This window comes from Tympanuchus pallidicinctus, unplaced genomic scaffold (assembly GCF_026119805.1).
Source record: "Tympanuchus pallidicinctus isolate F22 unplaced genomic scaffold, pur_lepc_1.0 scaffold12, whole genome shotgun sequence".
In the NCBI taxonomy this organism is placed as follows: Eukaryota; Metazoa; Chordata; class Aves; order Galliformes; family Phasianidae; genus Tympanuchus; species Tympanuchus pallidicinctus.
This window is the reverse complement of record NW_026294637.1, coordinates 14,936,405-14,957,349: the sequence shown is the minus strand read 5'-3', so window position 1 is coordinate 14,957,349 and position 20,945 is coordinate 14,936,405. Positions and strand designations below refer to the sequence as shown.

Here is a 20,945-nt window from a genome sequence, read left to right as displayed (position 1 = left end):
TAGCAATGCATGTCATCAGCACAGGGGAACATTTGCTTTATTCTCTGCTAAGCAGACGAGCTGCAGCTTCCATCGTTAGGATTTAGAACTTTGCAGTTTCTGTAAGGATTGGTATCTGGCTTGTCTGATAAGAGCACTGTGCATTATGGACAAGGCACGCACATCTGAAAAAGCTTGATGAAAACGAGTTCCTCAGTGACAGTTTAGATGAGTAGGTGACATTGCACTTGCGTAATACAATACGTAACAGTGCTGCTATCTCACTGTACGGGTTTCTTCCTGTTGCATAACCGTGATGAAGAATTCTTAGAGGAACGTGGGAGGCAAATTAAATTAACATATTTACTGTCATGCTTCCTGCAAATCTTTCTTTTTCCTTGGGAGAAATGGTAGCCCACACATGTAATGTTGGTAAAGTCCAAGATTTAAGAACTTGTTTTCATCCTAAAATAAGGATTAAAAACTGTTAATGTTAAAAACTACTAATATTTATGCTCTTATCTGTAACTAAATAAAATTTCCAGAATGCTTTACTGTAAACTGGGCGCTCAAAAAGAAAATTAAACAAAGGTTTGGCTTTGTTTAGTTTTTAACATCTGTCTCCCTTTGGGCACAAAAATGACTGCTTAAACGTGTATGCAGAGCAGCTGCCCTAATTATAAGGATATATATATAAGAATGCTATAGAACAGTAGGTAATAAGGAACCTCCTACAGTACAGGCAGTGTCTAGAAGGTAATCCACAGCCACATGAATATTTGGATAGAGAGAGCAGTAAGCTAGAAGTAGGAGAGTAGATTGCAACGTAAAATGTAGATTTCATTGTATTCAGTTTTGCTGTGAAATGTCATTATCTGCAAAAACTTAAGATAACTTGTCTACGGTTGTTGTAATATGCTTTTTGCATTTTTGTATCAGGAATTTGATGTTCACAGCACTGTGACTTGCCTTTACCCTTTGTGTCTGATAGTTGTTTGGGCTTTTGCGTGTCAGCTAGATAGCGAAGAGTTAAATAGAAGTACCTGAAGGAGGTACAAATAGGATAAGCAGAAGGCAACACGCTTTACAAGGTGAGAGTGTGTAAAATATCAGTGAAAAGCAGTGTCAAGTAATCGTTTGTAGATGTTCTGTCCTTTTGACAAAGAAGCAGGGGTTATGTCTCTTCCAGTGTTTGGTTTTTTTGCTTGAATTTGTCAAGCAAGGACAGAGGCTGTCTGTAGAGCGGTCCTTCATCCAAAGTGCCCTTTCTTTGCAGGGCCACGCTTCTGGCCTGAATGGAGTAGCGTTTGGGTGGTTTCCACAGCATTGCCATGGGCTGCAGTCCTTGGTGAACTGCTCTAGCATGGTTTTTCTGCACAGCCTTCGGTCCTTCAGGGTAAGCCTCCAGAGTGAGACCTTCACTGCCTGCGATTTTTTGCCACTAAGCCTGCTCCACGTGGCAGCTCTGCAAGGGCTGTGGCTTCACTCAGGGCATACCCATCTGCTTGGCAAGGGAAATACTTGCTCTGCTGCCTGCGGCAGCTCCTGCCCTCCCTCACTATCCTTGGTGTCTGCAGGATGCCCCCATGCCCCCCATGCTCTCTCGCTCTCTAAGCCGTTTCTTTTATCTTTTTCCCCTTTTTCCCCTTTCCTTATATATATCTATATATATATTTCTTATATATATACAGAGGCACCACCAGCTTCAGTGACTGGCCCTTTGTGCCTGGCCTGGGGCAGCCACTGCTCTGTAATCACATGGGCCCCCTTTACCTCTCTTCCAAAACACTGCCACGTAAGCTCAGTGGGTTAACCATTGTTTGTACATGGATCCTCTTTTGCTAATTGCTGGGAGGGAGCTAGGGAGAGGACAGAAATATGTGATAAGGTTATGACTTAAGTAAGGAAAAGGTTGTGTATAACTTTTCTTGCTCTTGTCTTCCTCTATTCCTACTCCCATGCTCAGCTCACTGTTTGCATAGGAAGGCCGATGGCTCTAGTTGTCCTGGTGTCCGCTCAGTATATTTTACAGCTCAAGATGATTTATGATATAGCCAACTTGTCAAAGACACATGGATGGTCATCCCAATTAATAGATGACGTTCCCTAGAAATACAGAGAATCGGCTTGCTGTTTCTCCCCAAAGTTGTATGGATTAGTCACCTGACAAATGCCTGCCTGCCTGCCCGAAGCCTGAAAGATGATTTTGCAGACCCACCTAAAAGTTCTTAAGGCTGGTTCTGATGCTGAAGTGGCTTTGGTTGAGTAATAACTGGAAGTTAAGCAAAATTAGTGATACTCCCACTGACTACTCCTTAAGTAAAATTGTTCCTAAATGTACTCTATGCATCATTTGCTGGTAAGTACACACTTTGTGTTAAAATCATTGTGTTGTGAAGTGCTGCATTCCACTTTCTTTGTGTGTTGCCTAAGGGAATTTTCTTATTTGTGTCTGCTAGAAATTGATATTATTATTAATCAATTCCTCCTTTGAATTGTGTTGATAAGGAATTAGATTTCTGTTTTCTTGACTGCTCAAGTTCCTCTTTTTACTCACTGTGCTATTGTAGTATTTTTATCTATAAAATCAAAGAATCATACTTGGATTATAGTTTTAAGATTTGAAGTGCTGAATCTTTTGGAGAACTTTGTGACAACCTTCACAATGTTTGTCCTTAGAGATTAAAGATTTACTGTTCTTTTTTTGTGGATTCTGACACATCTTATTCTTTTGCAAGTGAGATAAAAGGGAACAAGGAAATATTCTATTATGAAAGTAACTATAGTAAAGCTTATGTAAATATATTTACAAATGTACACCTCAGAGTAAACGTCATTGTGATGAGCTCTGGATGGTCTTACACAGGTTTTGCTTCTTGAAATTCCCAGCCTGTTGTTTCATACCTTAGTTTGGGTTTTCTTGCTGTTTCATTTTGGAAGTTACATGTCTCAGTCCCATACTCTGTCAGGCCCACGTGCATCTTTTTAGCTGCTTTTATGTCTAATTAGAGGTTAAGTAAATCTTTGAGGAAACCGAGAGGTGTAAATTCTTCAGAGTTTTGCTTCCCTGCAGTTTGTGACAAATGACATAAGAGTGTGTGCATTACCTCTGAGTCAGCCAGCACACGGAAGCATCAGAACGTGAAAAGGCAGCACATACATGAAAATCATAATGCAGTGCTTATCGTATCATAGTTAGCAGTTCCTGTTTGGTAACTGATGTTAATCCCCTTGTAATTACAGGATCAATGCACCAGGTTGTGGACCTCTGTAGAAATATTACTGAAATGGAAGAGTTTCAACTTTCATTGATGGCAAAATAGCTGGACCAAATGGAGTAACAGTGAGTATGCTTTGAAGAAAGATTAAACAGGTAGTCATAACCAACACATTATCAGCAGAGTGTTTCTCAGTGGCTGATGTTTTACACAAAAATGAACTCTTCTGATAAGATATAATGCAAAATCACTAGAAACTACAGAGATAAGGATTTACTCACCTTATGCAGATCACTGTAGAGGCATTCAAATAGTGGAAAGATGCTGGTAAAGGTGTTTGAAAAATAAGTCCTTGGAACTGCTTCTGAAAACCGACAGCTTTCTGGCTGTGGTGTCCAACTGGAAACTGATCCTGCCTGGAAAAAATAACCTGAGTTTTCGTGAAGGATATAACACAAGGAAAACACAGTGATACTGGGGATAATAAACACATTAGCTCATGCCTCATTGTTTCCAGAAAAGGATTGCTTCATACAGAGTAAGACATATAAACAAAACAGCAAACAAAACTCTCTTAGAAAGACGATAGAGGCATTCAGAGCTGTAGGAATAAAGAAACAAAGAACCCAAAATTCATTTTATACATTTATCACAATGGAGAAAGCATAGTAACTCACTTCTGAAGGGCATGTTGCTTAATAAAGGAGTTCCTGAAATAGATGAAACTTACTGAGAGAGTTTGTATTTGAACAAAAAAATTGTCATAGAAACATGTTAGCTTTGTTCCTTGTTTTCTTGGCAGCTGTCTGCAAAGTCCTTTGGACTTCGGAGCATTCTATTCTGTAATAAAACAGCATTCATTTTTCAATTTTATGTTTATTTCTTCTTGGTCATAAACATAATGACATTTATGTGCAGACTGAAGGCTAATATACAAATTGTCAAAAAGCTTTTCGTTAATGCGACAGTTTATTTCTCTGTAGCTGCCCAGAAATGCATCTGAATATATTTAGAGCTACATTGAGTCTGTTTGCTCTTGAATATTCCACAGCTAGATCAGAATATTTTGGCAGGGATTTTGTCCTATTGCTGGGTTGTGTATTTCAGGCTCAGTGAGTTTGGTAAATTTTCCTTAAATATCTGTAGAATTGATGTAGAGCACTTCCTACATTTACACTCATGAAATGCTACATAAGCAAGCGCCCAAAGGAAATCAGCAAGGGAAATATGTGTTTTTATTAAGTTAGCTTTTTTTTTTCTTTTTCATTTCTTTTTCTTCTTATGTTTGTTTTCTACTTATAAGAAAAGGCCTTTCTTTGTGGCGAGAGATTTTGGCACTTGGTTTATGTGAATTTTTGGTCCTGTAGGAGTACCAAATTGTAGGCCCATAGGAAACAACTGTAAATGCAAATGTGAGTAGCAGAGTAGTAGTTCATTCTTTAAAAGATAGGACACTAGCAGTTCCCTTTCTTTGCATTGTTTTCAGATTTAAATTCTGTGTGCTCTTTTTTGCTGCTTTTGTTCTCAACGAGGATGGCACTAGAGATCAGTACACAAAGCACTACCAACTGTCTGAACTAAGGTCCATGAACCTAAGAATTCCTTTTAAGTGAAGAGAGGTGGCGAAGGGCAAAGGAGAAGCAGAGATGTTGGTTTGTGTTTTACTTCAAACAGGGATAAATTCAGTTGTTTATGCCCGATCCTCTCAGTTATAGCTTCCTCAGTCATTAATGACATTAAAAAGTGCATGGTATCTTGACTTTTTGAAGTAGTTCATATACATGAATGAGAGAGGGTTTCAGTGATGAACTATTTCTGCTCATTTTCAGATTGCTTTAATGTTGTATGATGCCAGTAATGAATGGTATTTCCAGGTCATTTCACTCATCTATTTTGAACAATTGTGAATAACTGTTTAGGTACTGAATGAGTTCTTTGCCTTGGTCTTCATTGGCAGCCAGGATTCCAGTATTTCTCACATCTCACAGCTTTGACATGGTCCCCCACCACATCCTCATCTCCAAATTGGAGGAACATGGATTTGATGGGTGGATCACTCAGTGGATAAGAAATTGATTAAAAGGCCATAGACAGATGGTGGTCATCAATGGCTCTATGTCCAGGTGGAGGCCAATAACGAGCGGCATCCCCCCGAGGTCTGTCTTGGGACTGGTGCTCTTTAACACTGTTATCAATGGCATCGATGGTGGAATTGAGTGCACCCTCAGAACGTTTGCTGACGACACCAAGCTGAGTGGTGCGGTTGACACAGTGGAAGGAAGGGATGCCATGCAGAGGGACCTCAAGAGACTGGAAAGGTGGGCTTGGGTGAACCTGATGAGGTTCAACACAGCAAAGTGCAAGGTTTTGCACTTGGGCAAAATCCCAGGAATCCCAGGCATCCATGTAGACTGGAAGGAGCGGTCCTTGAGTGCAGCCCTGTGGAGAAGGACCTGGGGGTCTTGATGGATGAAAAGTTTAACTGAGCCAGCAGTGTGCTGGAAGCCAGTGGCTCGGAGGGCAAATGGTATCCTGGACTCCATCAGAAAAGTGGTGACCAGCAGGGACAGGGAGGTGATTGTCCCCTCTACTCTGCTCTTGTGAGGCCCCATCTGGAGTACGGCGTCCAGGTCTGGAGCCCCCAGTACAAGAAAGACAGGGAGGGAGCTGTTGGAGAGGGTCCAGAGGAGAGCCACGAAGATGATCAGGGGACTGGAGCAGCTCCCCTGTTGAGGACAGGCTGGTCTGGGCAGCCTGATCTGGTATGAAATGTGGAGGTTGGTGGCCCTGCCTGTTGCAGGGGGCTTGGAGATTCATGATCCTTGAGGTCCCTCCCAACTGTGATTCTGTGATTTTATAACAGCTAATCATTTTAATCCTGGATTGTGTGCTGGCAACTGACAATCCTATCATAGAGCAAAGGTCTTTATGAAGTGAAAATAGATGTTTTGATGAATATTTGCCCTTCCAGTTACTAAATGACTTGCTGAGAAGTGAGAAAAATAGTATGAAATGAGTTTTAAGTTAAAAATTGATTCCCAAGTTGACTAGCTGATTAATACTTCAGTCCCAACTAAGATGAAATTCATCAAGTTGTTTCAGAAAAGAGCTGTTTTGAACTGTTTTATTTTGTTTATTTTTGTTTTGTTAATGGTTACCATTACGAAAAGGACAACAGAGGGAACCTCACCTTTTGCAAGGGAATATTTTAGCAAACAATAGTTTACATCCAGAAACAGTATGTTGTGTAAGTGTACTAGTGAGCATTTAAAATGGTGAGATCCTAGCACTGATGGATAAATACAGACTGATGCCGTGGCTTCATGCCCTTTTCCATGCCAATGCAGAACAGAATTGGTAAAATCTTGATAGCTTGCCCATCAGCTGCACATGCACAGTGTTAGCCATTGCAAAAGCTACTGAAAAGAGGAATTGGAGTTTGTTGCTAGTAGGTTGTTTTTTTTTTTTTAATTCACATTTGTTTAGTTTCTTTTAATACATTCTATTGTAGTTGAAACCATGTTGACTAGCAATACTCTTATGGTTTTACTGCTGATGCTTGACAGGCATATTTCTAGATTTTAGTGTGAATGTTTATAATATAACAGGAAAGCTAATTAGTGAGTGTGGTGTTTGGTTGTGTTCTTTTGAATTGACTGCAAAAAAACACACAAAAAACCCCAACAAAAAACAACCCACCAACAACACAAAACACTTTACAGTCTAAACTATCTTCACCAAAGAAGAGGAATAAATTATCCTTCATAGGAGGATGTGAACTATGATCCATGTATGTGTGCGGATTTCCCTTTATTTCATTTTTTTCTTCCTGGAGCTTAGTGAAAATGGTTGTCTGTAACTGTAACAATAATGACACAACTTTTATCAGCAAGACTGCTGCCAGTGTGGACTCTCTTCCTTTATTTTGAAGCACTTGAAGTGGCCAAGAGTAATGTTGAAGAATATGCTTGTCAATGTCCGAGTAATGTGCCGTGAAACCATGGGGGTTGGGAAAGGTTTTGTGTGCCTGAGTGACAGCATTTTAGCAAAAAAGAGATTTAAAGAATTATGTTTTGTTAAATTTGTTCTCCCCTCAAATTGGCAGAGTGGTCACAGATCACAGTGCTGCACGTTCTCCTCTTGTAAATGCTCGAGATGTGATTGCCGTATTGACACTTTTTAAGAGTTGTGGATGTTGGGTTCTATGAGGGTGAGGGACCACAGAAAGTGACTAGGTTTCTGTGCTGTCCCAGAATAGCATCTCCTATTGATATTGCTCTAGTTGGAATGCTGTCTTAGAGGGCCACTGATGTGACCCAGTGAGGCATTATTATTTTCTTACATGTCAGTATATAGCATTTCTGAATTCACAAATCAAGAATAACATCTACTGATTGATCAGTGCAGACAATCCCCCTCCTACAGTTCTCCTGGTCCATAAAGCTTTCTTAGCTATGAAGCCCCTTTTTCAGGAGATAAGTAGCAAATGTTTTCCACAGTGAGAAAGAATGTCACGGGCATGTATTAGCAATTTTGAGAGAAATGTCCCTTGAAGATAGGATTTTTGCGCTGGGAAACTTTTTGCCTTGTGAAGGTTTTAGTTTAAAATCATTCTTTCAAATGCTTCTTGTATAAAGAACAAAGAATTCCCGTGAGGGCGTGTTGGTGTGGTTAGGATACAAGTCCAGCTGGCTTGTTCCCTCATCTGTGACACTCACAGGTGTTTCACCAAGTAGCATAAAGCATGTATTGTTATTCCCTGGTGGTGTGCCCTCCTAGTTTTTGCTTCAGGGAGTTTCTGAGGTGGAGGTGGTGGTATTCCTGTGATGATCTCAAAAAATGGCTTTTCTTGAAAGGATTTTACGAATTGCTTTTTGAACGCTTTTCTGAATACATGGCAGTTTCACAGCTGAGCATGTTGTAGGAAGTTGTATTTACTTGGTGTTAAATCTGCCACCTGCTAATGACATTTGAGAGCACTGTGTTTTGTCACAGGAGATGGGACAGTGATCTGTCTCTTGACTAGCAGTGGTCTGGAAAAAGTGTATTGGAGATTGCAGAAAAAATATTCAGTGACACCTTGCATAGAGAGAAGCACTGGCATTAGTTAGGAGGGAAGAGACATGTTGGTTATCTGTTGCCTCCATTAAAAATGTAATGATTTGCATGAAAGTGAGATATTTAGAAAATGGGATATTTTTTGAAACAGGGCACCAAACCCACAATAAATACTCAGTAGAGTCAGAAATATACAGAGCTTTCTTAGTAAGAATAAATACAAGATTTTCTTCTCAAAAATGACAACAAAAGTCTGTTTTTACTTCCTTCCTTCCCTCATACAGGGAACAGTGTAAATTGCTTGTCCAGGTGCTTAGCCTCCAGTTGTTCTTCTATTAATTTGGGATTGTTGGTACATGATCTGTCTTCTGTTTGTTCCTGTCTTAAAGTGACAGATGTGGTCGCAAGACCTGTAGGTGGAGTGCCAAGTTACAAATAGATCTACAAAGAGTACCTGCAAAGTGTATTTGTTCTGCTTCTTAGTTCAAGAAGAAAAGCTGATGGAAGGGTACAAATCTCCTCCCACTTAAAAAAAAGTTTTATTGTTTTCAGATCTCCTGAGAAGATATTCTTGAAGTATGTCGTACTTGTTAGGAAACAGTTTGTATGTGTCTTTGAGTCATTGCAGCATTGCTTGGTTTTCTTTTCATCATTAGGATCCAGAAAATTGGCAGTGTGTGTGAATTTCTCCACAACCCTCAACACCAAATCGGGCTAAATACTGCAACTTACACAAGGACCCCTTTGAAGGATCTACCGCTAATAGATCTATGTTTTGCAGGATCTACTGCTAATACATTTCTACTGTCAACTGGTACTTCTAATGAAATTGAAGGTAATTTGTAACTGAGGGAACTGGCTCCCTTCCCTTAACAAGCTCTGTTCTTCAGCTGCAGGTGAAGAGTTCAATTGTAGCTGAAATTCTTCTATTGTTTCCAGTAGATGATTCAAATAAATGAGTTTAAGACATTCTGCCAGTTGCTAATTCTGAACTTCAATTAAATAATTTATCTTGTGTACATATAAATATACTTAACATAAAGAGAATAGGCCTCTGCGGAGCAGTGTCAGATGTAATAGTCAATAATATTGCACTCTATCATGGTGAGAAAGCTGTATGTCTGAACAGTTTATACTCCACATTGCTGTGTAACCTGTAAAGGTTTTCCAGTATGCTGTTGAATAGCAGGAGCACAAAAGTATTATGAGACAGAACTTTCAACTATAATCAGCAAAATATATCCTGTCTCTCATGAATATTTGAACTTAAACACAGCCTGTAACATTGAAGCCAAGTATTGTCTGTTATCTTGTGTTGTTTTCAATGTGCATCCTTCATTTTTTCCAGCATCTAGCTATTGCTTTCCCTATGTATGCACTCCCATCTGTCCAAATCTCTGTCTTGCTGAGAGACAGGATTCCAGCTAGCTGTTACTGTTAAGTAATTTCTGAGCTTAGGAGTTATTTCTACTGAAAACAAAATGAAAAGGAAGTTCTTCTCTTCAAGGGGAAAAAATAAAGATCCAGATCCCTAACTAAAATAAGCACTGAGAGCAGTACTGTTGGCTAGAGACGAGGAACTTTGCATCCAAGCTCTTCTGAAATGCTGCAGGTTCTGGATTGATTCATTTGCTTTGTGAAGCACTATTTTTGAACAAATTACAAATTAACCTCTTTTTTTTTTTAATTAAAAAGTGCTGTTGGCTGTATACATGGGGTTCAGGTAGAACTGGGTGTATTTCTGATTCGTTCTGTGAAATGACTGAGTAGGCTATGTTAGTTCTTGTCACCTTTTGTCACCTCATAAATTACTGCTGAACAAGTTTTGTGGTTTTGTTTTTTATTCTTTTTTCTTTAAGTATGTGAATACAATGTTCTTGGGCAAATGCCTGCTTGGCAAATGCTGTAATAACTTAAAGACTCTGTATTTTTTTTCTTTTTCGTTTTTCCTTAAGAACAGCATGGCTTTTAGCATAGCACTTACCTGGATGAAGCAGGCCCATTCACCTTTTTGTTTGTTAAGGAAGTGGGTAGACTCACTTGTCTTTTCCACTGCTTACATAAACAATCAGAAAACAACTTAATGACAGCAGATGCACCAGAAAATGAGTCAAGACTTCTGTTTGATGAGTAAGTCAGTCTGCAGCTGTGAAGTATATATTTTAAATATTCACTGATCTGTAACAGATTACTTCAGTGACCTAGAAGTTGAAGACCTGCTATGCCTCTTTTTTTTTTTTTTTTTTTAATGGGCACGATGGACTGTTTTTCTTGGCTTTCCCACATAAGTACTTAAATGAACTTTAGAAAGGAATAATCTGGAAATGCTTTCTTCATATGAGCTTGTCAATTCATGCCCATGTCTATGCCTATTTAGAAAATCTGTCTTTTCAGGTTATTAGAATAACTAAAATGATGCTATCCTTCAGATCACACTTCACTTTAATTCTTTCCATCTTTATTTTTAAATATTTTGTAGTGGTTTTTATTAGATGATAGAAATCTTTTTATTAAAATAAACAAATGTTGATGGGAAGGGCAGATGAGGTAAACTTTTCACTTGCCTCCTCTGAAGTCTATTTAAATAACATTTACAATAACCAGTAATACCAATAAAACATAAGTGTGCAGACAAACTGGGTTAATTCTTGATCTAGCAGTTAGTATAAAAATAGTGACATAAGTTTTGATCGTGCCAAACTTCAGTTGTAGAAATCTCATGGAATACTAATTTGAAAGCTAGCTTTTGAAGGAAAATAAAGCTTCTTTTCTCTCAAAACCAGAGGTGCGACTTGGGTACAATGTGCACACACTTTCCAGTATTCTTCCAATACTCTTACTCCGTAATAACAAAGAGGTAATGGAAGCAAAAAGAAAACAAGCTATTTCAACCTCAGAAAAGACCAGGATGTTAATTCTCATGTTTGGTGACGGACTTTGCTATGACAAAAGCGGTGACTCCTTATTTTTTGATACTTCATTTTTATACTCCTTTTGAGAAACCAATCTTCCTTGTCTTGCAGGGTTTTTTTGAAGTGAGGTGATTCTCATTTAGATCAACATTTTGGCTTCTTAATATTTTTGGGCACCTGGAGAGATCAAGTTTATAAGTGTTAAGAAATGTGCTGAAAAATGTGCAGTCTTATCTTCCCTGACTGGGGCCTATGAACTTAATCAGAACACCAGATAGATACGCAGGCTTCCTCAGAACCGCTTGTGGTATCTATTATCACCTCTCTTCATTCTTTTCAGTTTTCCTGGTTGCAAAAGCCTCTATAGAAAGCTCATCTAGGGTTTACTTTCTTACTTATCCTTTACTTATCCTTGTTTACATTTGTAACAGGTGCTTGTCAGCAAGCAGCTATATCAGGAGTGTATCATGTAAGAAATGAAGTTTCCTGTTGACCTGTGTGTACTGTAGGGGTGAGCGGGTCTGGCGGAAGCACGAGTGCCACAGTTTGTGAATGCCTCTTGATTCGGTGCATGTAGTAGCTTGTAGATTGACCCCTAGTGGGAGATCGTTGAATTCTTCCTGATACAGCTCTTCTGCTAGGTTAGATTGGATTGGGTCACGGCTGGATCCAGGCTGCTGCTCAGGATGGCCACAAGTGTTGTCCTGCCCATGGGGTGCTTTTAGCTAAGAACGTTCCAGCTGGAAGCTCACCTTGAAAGGAACAGCCAAGCTTCAGAGGAGAGCTGCCTGTGATCATACTCATAGTGCAGTGAAGTTGATCTTTCTACTCCTTTGGGGCAGAGTAATATATACAGGAATAGAGTTCTACAAATAGAGTAAATGTGTTTAGAGCCATAAAAGACAGCTTAGTGTACTCTGTATATCAAATACACCGTCTTTTCTGTCACAAGTCTGAGTCTCTTGCATCCCATTGAGCACCTTGATGATGCTTCCAGAAGAGTTTTAGCTTAGCTAAAATCATCTCCTGCAGGAATTTCTCGTGTGATGCATGGGAAGAGCCTTCTCAGTTACCTTGTTTTTCAGGGCTTAGGTCTACACAATAGGCACGGTCTCCTTTGTTTTGCAACTTGTTTTCTAACCTATAATTCTTCCTTCTACTTGAAGGTACAGTATGGGATACCTCACAGTTTCTGTAGCAGTTCCTGGTCTGTTTCATAGTTGCATGATACTCTAAATCTTTTTTCTAATGTCCGTGCAGAGGGTAGCTATGGCTGGGCGGAGGTTTCTTCCTTGTGAAATGAAGGTGTGTGCTTTCTGTGTGTTATCTCACATACATGATTAATTAAATAGTCTACTTGGTGTCTACTAGCTGGTAGAAAATTTGCCTTGTCTACACGACTTTCTAATGCTACCTGTCCAACACTTCCCTTCTTCTTACAGGCTTAAATCCATATTACTCATTAACTTTGGTTATGATCTGTTTACTGATGATCACTGGAAAAGAAACAAAATTGTTTTGCAGTAAGATACACTTCAGATTTCTAGCTCTGCTGGTTTTGAACAAAATAATCTCAGAACTTCCTCAGCAGTCCATTTAGAAATGAGGAAGATACTTTGTTTTGTTATCAGTTTACTTAAAGTTAATTTGTAAGAAATTGTTCCTGGAACTCTTGATAAATATTTAAACAAAACTGCTAAAATAAATATCTAGCCACACTTGACCACCAGCCTGGGCCCAGCCGATGGCTAAATGTTGTAGCAGCAGAATAGCAGCTGTGGTTTAAACCTGCCTAAGTAGGACACAGCTCCTGGCTTACTCCCTGCTCCCTGTGGGGTGGAGGAGGGAATTGGGGCAAAAAGAAAGTAAGACTTACTGGTTGAGATAAAGGCAGTTTAGTAGTAAAGAAAAGGGAGAAGAAGGGACAGAAAAGAAAAGAAAAAGAATATGTAGAACAAGTGATGCACAATTGAATTTCTTGCCACCATCCAAGCAATACTCAACCAGTCCTCAAGCAGAGGCAGTCCCTTGGCCAACTTCCATATGGTATGGCATATTCCTTTGGCCAGTTTGGGTCAGCTCTCCTAGCTGTGCACTCCTGCAGCTTCTTTTTCCTCCAGGCTCTTGCTGGCAGGACAGTATAAAGAGCTGAAATGTCCTTGGCTCTGAGCAGCACATGCACACAAATAAAATCTGTGCATTATCAACATTATTTTCCTCCTAAATCCAAAATAAAGCACCGTACCAGCCTCTGTGAAGAAGATTATCCCAGCCAAAACTAGAACAGTGATATGTTTGACCCACCAGGCTTTCATCAAAATCAGGAGGTGGTCCTAACAGGGTCCTAAAAGAAGAGGCAGGTGCACAGTAGTAGCATCTCATGAGTCTAATCTCCCGCAGTATCAGGTAAGAGACTTTTGAATGACATCATGGCTCTTCTTAAAACTAACCAGAAAGCATCTGTTTATGATACTGTAGGCCAAGGGAAGGTGAATGCCAAAGCTGGTAGTTGCCTATAAGAGCAATACACAAAATACTAAAATACTTTTCAGTTCTGGAATATGACATAGCTTTTAAATGTCCTTGTCTTTCCGTCATTCATCCGGCTGTAAGTGCTAACAGCTCCATCATTTTACTTCCAGATGAGAAATGATGTGCAGTGGGGTTGAGACTTGCTTTTGGGATTGCTGAGTTGGTCTAACAGTAGAGGAAGCAGAATTTGAGTTTCTGAGGTCCAAGAAGAGCGTTCTGGACCCCCTCATCTGCAGTAGTCAGTCAGTTTCTTCCTCCTGTAGCTCTCAGCCGTAGCAAGTAGTAGCAATTTCATTTACTGATCAATTTTCCCACAGTTGAGCAAATACTGTTCCCTTCTTTTTAAAAGAGATGCAAAAAAATTGGATGAGATTGTTATAATGTTAAGCTTTGACAGTGCTAGCTTTTGGCAAATCTGAATTACTGTTTCCTTGGTTGGCGTTGCCTCCGAGAGCCCGTGCCTGCAGGCAGGGAGGGAAGCGCACAGGAGCGGCTGCAGATTTGCGGTTGCTGAAGTTGTGGCACCATCTAGTGGTAGCGTTTAAAGAAGCGGCCCAAACCTATAAACCGTACAGACGCGGAAAATCTGTTTAATTTTGTCTTTCAAATTCCATCTGCATGCGTATTTAACAGTGAAGAGCTGCTTCAAGGGATATGGATGTAAAGCCATCACCTTTCCCTAAGAAAGTCTGGCGCTATGCTCCTTCTTAATGTGCATGTACATCTCTCCTGTAGGTAATGTACTTCACTATCTATAATTATTCATTATTATAATTACATTCTCAGGTGCTTTTAGTTGTAACAGGGTGCTTTTAGTTGTAGAGAAGTTAGCTTTAGAAAAAAAAAAAATTGTGCTTGAAAAATAGTTTGTCCATGAAATAATGTTCCTTCATAGATCAAAAGGTGAAGCATTCTCTTTCAAGTATGACTTTCAAGAGAAGCTGGAATTACATTCTGAAATGTAAGAATAGTTACTGCATCGATGGAGCGGTGAAAGTGACATTGCATTTTTTTCCATGTAAAACTGCTGATGTGCCTCCATCTGCTCAGGCAAGATGCCAGAGAACAGGCAGTTATGAGCAGTAGCTGTGCTGTCTGGCTCCTGCCACTCAAGGAATCAGCGGGTTTTATTTTATTTTATTTTATTTTATTTTATTTTATTTTATTTTATTTTATTTTATTTTATTTTATTTTATTTCATTTCATTTCATTTATTTCATTTTCATTTTCATTTTCATTTTTTTATTTTTGAACTAAACACAAAAACAGTCCACCCTGAATTTCTTGTGCTCTTTGTAGGCATTCAGCCTGTAAGGTGTGCTTGTTTCACACTTTCAAGCTTTTCTTAGGATGCAAGGGGGTGGAAATCTTTTCTTTAATATTAACGCTAGGGACTCTTAGGCATGATTCCAGCAGCAGGGGCTCTAAGGAAGGCACTAGAAGTAGTGAGACTCGTGATAAAATTGTAAGAGCAGGAAATGTTGCCTCTGAGAGGAGTGGGGAGGAATCTCAATGTGTACGCATTCATTAACTTGGCTTTTACAGTTAGGCTTCTTCCTTTAGGGTGCTGCTTCTTTCATTGCTGATGATTACATGAACTATGCACAAACCATCTCCTGGAGGAATGCTGTGAGGTGGTTTAGAAATGTAATGTTATTTGCTATTTACACTTTATTGTTGCAGATCTAATATGAGATTAAGATTATTAAATTTTTCTGGATGACTTTGTGTGAGTAGTCTGAAGCTGTTTCCTCACTTTATCTATCTCTCTATTTACTACTATTTAGTACAAAGTGCTACAAGTCTGTCAGTAGTAATAATCTGGAGCAAGTTGGAAAGATACCTGCTTGCTAGGCACAGCTGTATCATCGGGACTAATTGTGCTGCTTTGTCTCTGCTGTAGTAGTAAGAACTTCCGTGCCCAGACGCTGGGCTTTGTATGTTGCAAGGAGGTTCTACATACTTGCAGCTATGTGTACTTTACGTGTGTTATTGAAATGATCACTGCCAGGTGTAAGGCAAATGAAATGGCTCTCTGAGGGAAGGCATGGGGATTCTCAAAATTCCACAGAACGTGAAAGAAGATTTGGAAACAAACTTAGCTGGCAACTTGCTGATTTGAACATTGATTGAACACAGAGACCTTCGCTGCATAAGGTCTGAGCTGTTTATTTGAGACTGGAATGTTTTATGACACTTTTTCCAGCGAACAGCATATGTGATTCTAACAGTTGTAACGTTTTGAGGAAATGCCTTTGAAAAGGTGAGAGGCTGCCTCAAAGATGATGACATTGAGTATTGAAACAAATCGGTGGCTCTTATTTGCTCCAAGTGTGAGATGCTTAGTAACCACAAAGAAAAACTTTTGTGGTTGTAATGCATGGCAACTGGCGCTCCAGATTAAAAAAAACAATAAAACAGGCATGTCATGATAGCAATATATATATGCATACCTCTCTCTATGTATATCAGAACTTCTTGAAGAGTGGTTTGTGTGATGACTTCTGTGATGGAAATACTTCCTTTAAGTATACATTTCTTGTTAAAAGAATGCGTATTTATTTCAGTCTAGTATGTGTAGGCTGCTCTGAAAGTAATGCCTCCTATTTATTTATAAGCAGATTACAACAGATACCGTGAGTGCGAGAACAAATTCTCAGCTGCAAAACACTGTTTGTTTACTCCATTCTGGCTTTTACAATAACACTGACAATTTAATTTAGCTGGTTAGTGACATTCCTGTTCCTGAAACAGCATGACAGTTTATTTTAGAAGATTCGAGCTACATAAGTGATTGATGAAGTAACACAAATTGTACACTCACTGTCACAGGTATTTCAGGGGAGGGAGCAAAGGAAATAGGAGTACAAATATTTGTAAAAAGTACTATGAATTGGGTAGCAGGATTAAGTTTTTGCTTAATACTTAGGAATTTAGGCAACTCTGACAGCAAAACTATGTTACTGATGGAGGAATGAAGCAAACTAAGATTTAGCTTGAGTATGGTGTTGCTTCCAGAAATGCTAAATTTTAAATCTAGTTAAATATTAAATCTAATCTTACAGCTTCCATTTTCAGAGTCAAATGTGTGCTTCTACTAATGATGGCAACCCTGTAGCAACACCATCTGCTTATCCAAATGATGTCACCTCACAGGTGAAACGTGGTAGTTAAATGGAGCCTGACAGTTACCTGACATTTTCCACGTTTAAGTTGTTTTCATTACAACATAGTAAGAAATAGGGCTGGAATTAATTTCACTGTCAGAGTCATATTGTACTTAATCTTTTGCAAAACATAACAAAGTGCCTGTGAATAAATGCTCTCATGTCAGTTCACTGATGACCTGGTTACTGGAGATGGCTAAGTGACATAGAGCATTGAGTTAGGGACTTACAGCAGGAAGGATACTATACCCATAAATGTCAAAGTTCCTGCAGCAACAGCTTTTGAAAAACACTGGTTTATCTTATGCTCAGATTTCCCCTCTCACATTTATTTGAATGAATGAGAACTGAGTTCATGTTACAGCTCTACTACCCCAATCCAGTCTTAAATCAGAGGCAGATGCAGATGTTCATAAAAATGTCTTTTCTCTGTCCACATTAAGTTCCATGTAGTTTCTCCTGTAATACATAGCAAAATGAGCAGATCTGAACATGAAATAACTAGATTTAAACACAGCAATGAAAAATCATTTTGTCTGAGTGGGAAACTCAAAAACCTCACTGTCTACTACTCAAGTCTTAGATTTGAATATCAGTTTTGATTCTGTTTTACGTACATCTCAAAATGGAGAATGTGGCTATTCCTCTTCATGTGTACAGGCTTCAGGCAATTTAGAGAAAGATGGGATAGGAAAGAAATTATATCCTTCTTAAACTTTACTACTGCGTTGGTATTAGAATAGAAATGCTATTACTGAGAGTTGTTTCTGTCCTGGTGTTCCTTTTCTTCAGCTCTAAAGGAAGTGTAGGTTTCGAATGCGAGCTACCACAACAGCACCAATTCTGCCAGTGGTGGGGGCTTCTCCCACTTATCCCATGTAGCCTTAGTTGTGTGAGAGAGGCGATGGAGGGAGTTGTGAGGGAAGTACAAATCTTCAGGTCCTCAGTGTGAAAAACAAGGAAAATGCCTTCTCCAGAAAGCCATGGCGGTGGTTTCTCTTTTCCCCTGGGGGCACTAGTTAAAGAGACAGGCGTTATGGCTCTTACATACTAGGACATTTAAAAGACATTGGAGCAAAGTGAGAAAAGAACCTGTTACTGGAGGTCCAGTATCTCAGTCCCTTTGGCCACTGGAGTGCTTTCTGCAGATTTTGGTGAGAATTAGACAATGGCATCATTTATAATTTACTTTTCCTTTTCTTGTAAGACGGACTTAAATTCTTGCTTGCAATGTTTTTGCTGAAACAAAACATTTGTGCAGGGAAAGAAAGGATGCTGGTTAGAAAGAAAACAAATTCATGCTAAGAACAGTGGCAAGTATTGATTGCACCTGGTGGACTGATAGCAATCTTCCTGCAGGCTTCCCACTGATGCAAAAAATACGTTATGATGTAGGGTTTACAACTGCTTTATTTTCCTTTGTGTAGCAGCAAGGTGAGAGGCTGCCTCTGACCTGTTGTATTAGAATATTGTGTACAGTGTGCTTGATTGTTTCTCCTGTGCCAGGTGTTTCATGCTTTCCAGGCTATGAACAATGTGCTAATAATTCTCGGAGGAGTAAGGATTGCAATCCTAAAACCAGAAAATCCAAGTTCAGAAAAGGCAAACTACACAGCAAGTTAATTTCCTTCTAGTGCTCTGTGTGGTAACTGTAGCAGAATGAAGATCTCATAAAGTAATGGTGTCCCAGTAGACAGCTGCAACCTACATCTCCAGGTCTGTGTACATGGCAGTGACAGGTTTGGAATAAACGCACAGTGCTGTGGCTGTGTGTCATCCGTGCCTTGGGATTTAGTGATAAGTATCTTGTGAGAAACTGTAAGGCAATAGAATTACAGGGTTTGGGATGGAAGCTTTTAAACATCTGCAAGTTACTTTTCATAGAGTCGCTCTAGAAATCTGGATGTGTTGGAAGGTGAAGTCTGACCCCAGTACAGCACAGTACACCCCAATACGGTGATGCATAACCATAGCCCTGCTGACTGTACTGTGCTCAGAACTGCAACCACCTCAGACAGAGCATGCAGTAATGCTGGTCCATGTGGCAGAGCTGAGCTTTACAGTGTGCTTTGTGCTGAGTTAGCAGGATAGCCAGCAGGCTGCTGTGTGGCAGGGGATGTGTTGGCGCATGAAAAATCAGGGCCAGCCAAAACAATACATTCGTAATGTGAAATGTTTAATGTTTGCTGACCGTAATACCTCCCTAATGCAACTGGTAAAAATGAGCCTCATTTTCATATATCATTGTGGATTGGAGAAAATAGTGAAATGGGCAAACAAAACTGGCTTGCTTCCAGCGTAGGCTGAAGGTGATGTGTCCAATCACACTGCATAGAACAGAGCGCTGGGGACTGTGTGCACCGTAGCTGTTGGCAGAGCAAGTTGGCTTAATGGCTTAATCTTGTTTGATTTAAGATTATATTATTTGATGTGAAGAATAGGAAATGTTGGGTGCTGCCCAAATATATTTTGAGGACACTTAACATCCAAATCCAGCATCACCGAGCAACAATTTTCTACTGTATAGGACAGTGTGAGAAATAAATCTGACAGAGGATGCATCCAATGCTGCGGAATCTTCAATTCAGGTGTCCTCTGGGGGCACCTTGAGTCAGCATCTAGCCTTTACCTCGTGGAGAAGAAAGGATTAAGAACTGAGAAAGGTAAGAAAAGTAAAGCTAAGGATTTTCCCACATACTGCTCCTGTTATGAACTCAGGCAGAGACGTGGAGAGATGAGTAGTTCATTTTTCAGCCTTGAGTAAACCCTGCAACAAAAATTGGCATTGAAGACATCCTATTATTTTTGGGTTTTGAGATATGTCAGTGTTTTGGTTTTGTTTTTGTTTTTTTTGAAAACTAGCTTGCCTTTATTGTAAGGCACTTCCTGCTTGCTGTTTCTGTCCTTGAACTCTCTTTTCCTCTTCAGTTCAATACCCCTGTGCTGAATCCAAGTGGAAGATATTGCTTGATGAAGTGAGAAAATGTAATCAAGGGAGTGTCGGGAGCTAAATACTGGTGTGTTCACTGCCCCTTAGTGAGGAATTTGGGGTGGGTTTGTCTATTATTTATTTGCTTGCTTATTTATTTTTTATTTATTTATTGGCCTTTTTGGTGTTTTTTTTTTTTTTGTGTTTGTTTTTTGTTTTGTTTTTAATTTAATGTCTGTCCATAAGCTGTATCAGTGATCACTTTTATTTTTTGTTGCGTGTGTGGGTGAGAATTGGGCATAAATTTGGATTGGAACAGTGTGTCTTACAATATTCTCTAACTGAATGAAAAGACAAGCTAAAACATCCAAAACACACTTTGCTCTGCCATGTGTTAGGTCTGCTGCTGTCTGAGCAGCAGGGAGATAATAAACTTCTCCAGGTTCTTTGGCAGACCTTTGAGTGGTAATTCTTGGATTTCAGGGCTGTTTCTGGTCTGCGTGATGATAGAAGGAAGCAAAGAAGCGAAACAGGAGACCAGAGATTTCAAATTCAGGTAAATTAAGTTGATCTGTTGTTCTCTGTCAAGCTCTTTAGAGATGAAGATAGAGGGTCTGGAAAAAATCCCACTTTCTCTAGCTTTCTATCAATTGAAGGTGCAAGCAGCTGGAGGGGGCACAGGAGTGCAGGTTAGATGAACAGTATATGCAGTGCCCATATTTTGAAAGCATTTTCTATTTACATATGCACAGTTTAACCATATCCAAGAAGAAAGAAGAAAGAAAGCTAAATGTAAAATGAAGTGCCTCACTGCCAGTAAGCTTTGATAGCAGTAATGCTTGAATAAGAACAATAGCAGGGATTTGTAGTGACTGCTTTAGCAATTGATTTATTTATTTATTTATTTTCCTGGGAACAATCTTGCTTTTAATAATTTCTTGATCACAAATTGCTGGATGCATAATTAACCTACTGGACCAAATGTAGCCTTCTATCTATGCTGCATATTTGATGACAAGATTTAATAGTCAAACTTTCTCCAGTTGCTGGATTTGACTTGAATTATGTCTGTACATAATCTGTTGGTCCAGCACAGGTGAATCGTCAAATAATGCCTGGTCTCTTGTGCATCACTGGTAAGTTTAATATT

The 20,945-nt window shown here is 39.4% G+C and overlaps 2 long non-coding RNA genes across 2 annotated transcripts; one reads left to right on the top strand and one right to left on the bottom strand.

Moving 5' to 3' along the window:
- Positions 1 to 348: 348 nt before the first annotated feature.
- LOC128075264 (uncharacterized) lies at positions 349 to 3,981 on the bottom strand. Its single transcript, XR_008203710.1, has 3 exons — positions 3,875 to 3,981; positions 3,479 to 3,613; positions 349 to 444 (listed from the first exon to the last, which is right to left on the bottom strand). It is a non-coding gene; the product is annotated as an uncharacterized LOC128075264 (long non-coding RNA).
- On the top strand, positions 3,002 to 20,390 carry LOC128075265 (uncharacterized). Its single transcript, XR_008203711.1, has 3 exons — positions 3,002 to 3,322; positions 19,394 to 19,529; positions 20,279 to 20,390. It is a non-coding gene; the product is annotated as an uncharacterized LOC128075265 (long non-coding RNA).
- The last annotated feature ends 555 nt before the right edge of the window (positions 20,391 to 20,945 follow it).